The 8,240-nt window shown below is 38.8% G+C and overlaps 1 long non-coding RNA gene across 1 annotated transcript; it reads left to right on the top strand.

Moving 5' to 3' along the window:
* The first annotated feature begins 3,539 nt into the window (after positions 1 to 3,539).
* Positions 3,540 to 6,100, top strand: LOC129398806 (uncharacterized). Its single transcript, XR_008626683.1, has 3 exons — positions 3,540 to 3,868; positions 4,276 to 4,320; positions 5,957 to 6,100. It is a non-coding gene; the product is annotated as an uncharacterized LOC129398806 (long non-coding RNA).
* The last annotated feature ends 2,140 nt before the right edge of the window (positions 6,101 to 8,240 follow it).

Raw genomic sequence — 8,240 nt, 5'->3', positions numbered from 1 at the left:
ACTCCTGGCAGGATTCCAGGGACCTTATGTGGTGCCAGAGTCAGTTGAATTGGGGTCCGTTCACTCACTATTCTTTGGCCCTGGCCCATAGTGATAGTAAGAATGGAGGCAGAAGACTGGGAGGGAGGCTGGAGGCCAGATTACTTAGGATCATCACAGTCATTGAAATTATTCTATTCCGCTTTCATTCTGAGGTAGTCATCTGTTTGAACAGAGGAGTGAACTAGTGGGGAACTCTGAAATTCATTGACACCTCCATTCTGGAGGGGAAAGAGATGGTATGGCTCAAGAGATAGAGTGCATGTCTTGCTGACATTTTTGATTCTCTAGATTTGAACCCAGCACTTTGGCGACTAGGGTTAGAATCTAGGGTTCACTAGATTTGAACCCTGCCCCTCATCTGTTGGGTGTGATCTCCACAATGATGCAACAAGTATAAAAAGATGTTAAAAAATGGTCACATGTGAAATTTACCAGCACTAGCCCCACTTACATGCCCGTTTCTTTTTGAGAAGTCAGCAGGTTGTAAAGCTTTGCACATGATAGGGGGTGATGGAGAGTGAAATAAATCTGTTGTCTAGTAACATATTATTTGGTAGGCAGGAGAACAGCACTGTCTTTTTAATTTCTCGTGCAAGGAAATGAAGGTGAGTTGGGATGTTTTTTAGCGTACTTATGTTAACATTATGTTCTAACATATTGTTATTATGTTAACATTATTATTATAATGTTATATATTTAATAACTACTGTATTATCATATAATAATTATGTCATTTATATTACATTATTTTATATATTTTATTATATAATTATATTATATAACATTTATTATTATATTAACATTATTAGCATTCTCTGCTAATGTGATCTATAGAGATTAACAGAAATGTTTCATTAGGTTGTTGTGAGACTACTTCAACAGGAACTGGCCATGTCAAAGGCTTTTCAGGACGTCACATTAAGTTTCGTGTCTTGCTTAGAGGATGACAAGAAGTATTTGCAGAAGGAAGTAAGTCAAATCAGAGCCTGAAATTGGTTAGGTCAACAGCTAATCTTCTAATAACCCCCTCTTGCCCCTCCCTTAGTTTTTAGACCTTACTCAGTTGTGCTCAGGGCTAATTCTTAGCTCTGCACTTAGGGACCACTCCTGGAGGACTTGAGGGGACAATGTAGGGTGCTGGGGATGCAACCTGGGCTGGCTGCATGCCAGGCATGTACCTTACCTGCTGCACTATCCCTCTGGCCCCTCAGCAGCTAATGTATTTATTTATTTAATAATAACTTTCTTAGTTGAATTACTGTGAGAGAGAGCATTACAAGCTGTCAAGCTGTTCATAATTTGGTTTCAGTCATACATTGTTCCAACATCCATCCCTCCACCATTGTGGATCGAACCCAGGTCGACTTTGTGGAAGGCAAGCTCCCTACCTGCTGTGCTATGGCTCCAGCCACATTGCCTATGTACAACCTATGACTGATGTCATCTGATAATTGTCGTTCTCCTTCTGATTTGTTTCACTGAGCATGACACTCTCTAGTCCTATCCATGGAAAAAAATGTAGATTTCCTCTTTTCTGATAGCTGGGCAGTAGTCCATTTTATATATATATATATATATATATATATATATATATAAATACCCACTTATTTATCCACACATCTGTTATTGGGCACTTGTGTTGTTTCCAGACCTTGACCTGAGTCGGACTATGATGAACATAGATGTGCATATCACTGTCACTGTCATTGTCATCCCGTTGCTCATCGATTTATTCGAGTGGGCACCAATAATGTCTTTCATTGTGAGACTTATTTTTACTGTTTTTGGCATATCGAATATGCCATGGGTAGCTTGTCAGGCTCTGCCGTGCGGGCGCGATCGCCTCGGTAGCTTGCGGGGCTCTCCAAGAGGGACGGAGGAATTGAACATGGGTCGGCTGTGTGAAAGGCGAACGCCCTACCGCTGTGTTATCGCTCCAGCCCAGGTGTGCATATACATTTTTCAATTAGTGTTTTGTGCTCTTGGGCTTAGATACCTGGGATTTGGGCCAGGCGTGGCCATGCTTGGGGGACATGTGATCCTGGTGACTGAATCTGGCTGGGCCTGACATATTCCAAGCATGAACTCCAATCCTTTGAACTATCTCTCTTAGATGACTTAGACTTATTTTATGGAGGAAAAAGGTGAAACAGTCACAAAAAATAATAGGATAAACTTTCATGCTAATATTTGTGCTGAAGGTGATAACAGTAAAGGATATAGTTTTGTGAGTCCTGGTAGTTTCAACTTGATTCTGGATTTTCTTTGGTTTGGGTCCACACCCTGTAGTGCTCAGGGCTTAGTCCTGACTCTGACCTCAGAGATTACTCCTGGTGGGGCTCAGGGCACCATACAGGGTGCCAGGAATTGAATCCAGGTCAGCCATGTGCAAGGCAAGTGTCCTGCCCATATTATGTCTCCAGCCCCATGTTCTGGATTTCCTGAGTAGTTCATGTCTTCACATTCTAAGACTCTAGTAAAATCAGTTTACATATAGCACAACTGAGTTTATTTCTAAATAGAATTGTGGTTTTGACTTGCAGTCTGCTCCTTCCTGACCAATCTATTTGCCATTTTATTCATGCAGCTTGATCATCTGACCAAAGAACTGCAAACTGTTATCATCAAAATGTCAACGTTTGGATGCACAGAATCAAATGCTTCATGAAAGGAGAAATGCGAAAGGAATGTGAAAAACTCGAGAAGGATATAAAGCAATTGAAACAAGAAGTAGTAAACCTCAAGTCATGTAGAAAGAAATATGGTAGAGCGCAGTCAAGTAGAACAGTATAAACAAGAGATTGAAGAAAGAGCAAGACAAGAAATAGAAAAATTAAAAGAAATCAATCTATTTTTATAGGCTAGTTTCATTGATCTGTAATTGCTCTAATCCATTTCACTGCAAATTGTATTTTGGCTGTGTACTTTGCATGTGGTTCCTCTATTTCCCTTACATCAGTGTGTTCTGTGAATTTCTGAAAGGAAGGCAGAATTTGTTTCTTCATTTAAATACTTAAGTTTTCATTATTATTGAAGTTCCACTAAATTGAAGTTCCATCATGGTTCTTGCTAGAGAATCATTTTATCTTTAAGTTCTATTTGTATATACAGGTTCTAAGGAGGAAAAGCAAAAATTAACGAATGTGATTTAAAAATTGTTCATTTTCTTTTTTGTAGTGTTCACTTTAAAACACTTTTAATTACTCCTATTTGAATTGGTAAAGCAATTCTATTGTTAAAATAATAAATGAATAAAAACAATTCAATTGTTAAAATAATTACTAAAACACTTTTAATTAATCCTATTTGAATTGTTAGGTTATAGAAATACTAATCGTAGAATCATTAGTATTTTTTGAATCTTAATTTTTAGAAGTTAGGTGACTTTCATAGCAAATAACTTAAACTTCAGCTTTTTTTGCCCCTAAAATTGCTAAGACTCAAAACCAAAAGAAAATGCACTATTACAGTTTTTGTATGTTTTAGTTTGCATTAGGCACAAGCAGCATCACAAGAAAAGTTAAAGCAGTTAAGAGAGAATAATCATGCTTTGGTATGGAGTCAGCAGGAAGTCCGAATTAAAGAGTTGGAATATGAATTCTCCAGAATGAAAACTTCACAGGAAGACTTGAATAAAAGAGAATTAGAAAAATGCAAGCAACGAATAGAAAATTTGGTATCCAGAATGAAAACTTATGAGGAGGAATCTCGTAAAAAAGAATTGGAAAAAAGCAAGCAGCTCTTCCTAAAAGAACTTAAAGTTAGAAAATAAAAAAAATAATGAAATGAATAAAGTTAGAAAATCATTGGCAAATGAGCTAAAAAGGTAAGTGAAAACATAGAATAAAATATATATTTTTAATTTTTATGGATCCAGGTCATATTTGTAGGGAATGAAAATAGACTAGTGTGAGAAACTATTTTTCAAAAGCAGATTTTCTAAGAAATGCAAAATAAAATTCAACTTGAATTTTGTACCAATAAAATCAAATATCACTTTTCGGCAATTATGTATGTTTAATGGGACAATAGTAATTGTTAATTTTTTCAAGTAATCCAGATAGCATTATATTTATATGCCCTGTTTCTAAAATTAAGAACTTGTGTGATTACTTTTCTACCTAAGCAATTTCTACCTCTAGTCTACACTCAAAGATCTTGAAGACCACATTTAAAATTATTAGTTTATAATATCTCAACTAGCCATTATAAATAATATTTGACTTTTTTCAGATGCAACAGGAACTGGAAAAAATATTACTAGAGAAGTGGAAGAAGGTATGTTGTTTTACATATTGATTTTTGAAATAGTATCTTTTTTGATTATTTGGATAGTAGATAATTATCTTAAATGTCTTTTCTTGCACATAGCTAATGAAATGTATAATAGCATAAATATACATAATCAAGAATACATTTATTTTTCATTTTGTTTTGATGTACCATAGCTTTTAAAAATACCTCAAAATTTTATGTATCTGTTTCTGGTTATACCTATACTTCTGCCATCACTAGAGAACTGTCCCTTTACTCACTGAGACTTCTCAGAAAACATGAGAACAGTTTCTTCATCAGCTTCTCATCTTTCTGATAGTGATGTAAACCACATGAAACCTAAGAAAACAAAACAAAACAAAACCCTGGACTCATCTAGTACTTAAGCTATTACAATGTTTATATCTGTCACTTGAAAAATAACATTCAAATCTCCTGTCCTTAACATTGGCATTGATTTACCTTTTACCCTCACTAAAAATCATAGAATCTTGTGTAGCATGTCTCCAAAATACCAAGGGGCCGGAGGGAAAGTCCAGTGGGTAGGGCATTTCCCTTGTATGCAACTGGCCCGGATTCAATCCCTGGCATCCCATAGGGTTCCCTGAGCACGGCCAGGAGTAACCTGTGAGCATAGCTGAGTGTCACCCCAAAATCAAAACCACCAAAACTAGGGCTAGAGAGATAGCACAGTGGGCAAGGTGTTTGTCTTGCATACGGCCAACCCCGCCTCGGTCCTCAGCATCCCATATGACCCTCCAAGCCCGTATGGGGTGATTCCTGGGAGCCACACTAGGAATAAGCTCTGAGCACAGGCAAAACAGCAACTATGAAAGCCACCAAAATCTTCCCATTTTGATTCATTCTATCTGGCCTCATCTCTTACACCTTTCTCTGCTCTACCCCTTTGCTCCAGACGAGATTGTTGTTAATGCCACAAGTGAACTTCCTCACCTCCAGCATCTTGCCTGTCTTCCTCTTTCCTCTGACTTACTCTTTCCTTATCTTTAAGGAATCAGCTTATTCACCATCTCCTCTTCAAAGCCAGCATTATTGACACAAACTGCAATTTTCCTCTTGTGTGATCCTTTGGTGCCCTGTTTTGTTGTCTGCTCGAGCACTTATTTTGGGCAGGGAGTGGTGGTATTTGGGGCCTCATCTGACTGTGCTCAGAGCTTACTCCTGGCAGGATATGGAGGACCGACCATATGTGGTGCCTGGGATGGAACCCAGTTGGCCTTGTGAAGACAAGTGCCCTTTGCGCTGTACTATTATCCAGCCCTTTAGCATTTCATGCCTGTTAAGATATACAGACCCTGTATGGAATTGTCTCTATGTTTGTTTTCAAAATTTTATTGTATATGAAAGTTGAGTAGTAGACTGCCATCTTCCTCTGCTACTTCCGGCGCTTGTCATATAAGATGAAGAAAATCAGGAGCTCCAGTCTTAAGACACAGTAGCAATGAATTCAGTATGTAACTCTGGGCAAAGTATTTCTAGTATAAGACCGCATTCTGTATTCTCATAAGTCATGGACATTTCTTAACTTTCATCATGATGTTGCAGTTGTTTTCTTTCCAAATTAAGTTAGCTATAAAATATTTTAGATAAAGAATATAATTCTCTTTTTCTTTTCCAGCTGCCGCTGAATTTGAATCTGCATCCTATAGATCTTCTCCAGGATCTACCAATGGGTCAAATCTAACTCAGGATTTACTTATGCAAACATCACAAGAATATGTAGAGATTTAAAAAAAATTATCTGATATGAACTACAAATTATAAAAATATATTTCCTGAGCAGCTTACTTGACATTAAATTATTTCCCATATAACATATGAAATAAGCTTTTGTGTCATCTGTGTATGATGAAGAATTTCTATTTTAATTATTTCTTGGCATCTAATTAACCTTTAAGAAGATACAGTGAATGCAAACCAACACTACTGATTCAACCCTGGCCACCACAAAACACAGCACTCCTGAGTTGAATATATTTAAACTGTCAAGTGTAGCTGTTAGAGCAACACCCAAAGAACCATGTCCTTACTTATAAGGACATGTCAATAGTAGTAATTGATAGCTTTTTTTTCTGTTTTTAATTTTAATCACTATATACAGTGATGAGTTCTTCCAGCACCTAAAGGTCTTAGACCTAAAGGTTAAGACAGTCATAATTTTACCAACCCGGGTTCAAATCCCAGCATCCCATGTGGTCCCCTGAGCACTGCCAGGAGTAATTCCTGAGTGCAGAGCCAGGAGTAACCCCTGTGCATTGCCGGGTGTGACCCAAAAAGCAAAAAAAAGAAAAAAGAAAAAAAGACAGTCATAATTTTGACTCTCTACATCAGTGGCTATTGTCTATATCTGAACTTTTTTGTTATAGTGCCATAAAGTTCACCGTGTTGAATTTTAAACACAAGTTCATAGATCTTTCCTCATGGAGAAATACGATTTGCCAAAAGTTGTTCACTATTTTTGACTTTTTAATTTTATTTTAAATTTAAATTTATTTTTGACTTTTTAAATTTTTTCCTTAGTGTTTGGAAAGTTAAAGAAAAGTTTCAAGTTTGAGTACAAAGAATATTTCTCCTGGGGCTCGGAGGTCCTGAGCCTGGTTTGGTTTCTGGGAGCACAGGTCCTTCCGAGCATTGCTGGGTACAACCCTGGAGCACAGCACACAGCCCACCCCACCCCCACCCCACCACCAACACCGGCACTGCTTCGGGTAGCCCTGACACTGCAGGGCCTGAGTTCCCACATCCTCGGGCCCGACCGTCCAGTCACGTTGAACAGTAAATTCCTGGGACTGGAGCAATAACACAGTGGGAAGGGCATTTGCCTTGCATGTGGTTGACCCGAGTTCAATCTACAGCATCCCTGATGGTCCCCCAAGCATTGCCAGGAATAATTCCTGAGTGCAGAACCAGGAGTAACCCCTGAGAATCGCCAGGTGTGACCCAAAAAGCAAAAAAAAAAAAAAAAAAAGTAATGGTATTATGCCATCATTATTGTGTTCATTTTCTACATGTTCATTCTGTACACCAGAAAATTAACACTAAATTTTCTACCATTTAATCCTCATATTCTCTTCAAGTTATATCTTTTTAGGAGGGAAAGGGCACTCCAGATTACTGGATCCCCCCAGTAGTGTGGGGGCCATGCCCAGGACTTCACGCCCACAAGGCAGGTACTTTTCCCCTTGAGACTCTCTTAAAAGCAAGCTCTCAGAAGAGAGTGATGCAGAGAGTCTCTTGCCCGAACGCCTGGCTGTCTTCCCCAGGGCCCCTCAGAGGGGATGGGCTCCAGCTTCCCTCCCCACCCCCAGCAGAGCTCCCGGTGGCCGAAGACCACCGGAACCTGGCTGCAGCCATGCTGGAGGCCCCTCTCCACACGTTCGGACAGGCCTCATGCATGAAGGTACCGGCAGAGGAACCCAGGTGTGTGTAATCCCATCAATGGCCAACATCCAGAGAGAGACTTAAATATTTTTAAAAGAAATTTATTTTAAGTCAGCATACCATCACAAAACTAATAACTCTCTAGTAACTGAGTTCAAAGTCACCGAAATGTTGTAATATAATGAATTAAAAATATATGTTTTGATGAATGCAGCAGGCTACCAGGAAACTCATAAGACAATCTCATGAAATTAGGCATAAAAGTGGTGAACAGAAAGAGATTTTTTGTTTGTTTGTTTTGCTTTTTGGGTCACACCCAGCGATGCTCAGGGATTACTCCTGGCTCTGCACTCAGGAATTACTCCTGGCAATGCCTGGGGGACCATATGGGGTGCCGGGGATCGAACTCGGGTAGGCCACATGCAAGGCAAGAGCCCTACCCTCTGTGCTATCGCTCCAGCCCCAGAACAGAAAGAGATTTTATTCGGTAGGTTAAATATTTATTTAAAATGAGCTAAATA

Source organism: Sorex araneus, chromosome 9 (genome assembly GCF_027595985.1).
Source record: "Sorex araneus isolate mSorAra2 chromosome 9, mSorAra2.pri, whole genome shotgun sequence".
Taxonomy (NCBI): Eukaryota; Metazoa; Chordata; class Mammalia; order Eulipotyphla; family Soricidae; genus Sorex; species Sorex araneus.
This window is presented reverse-complemented; position numbering and strand designations above follow the sequence as displayed.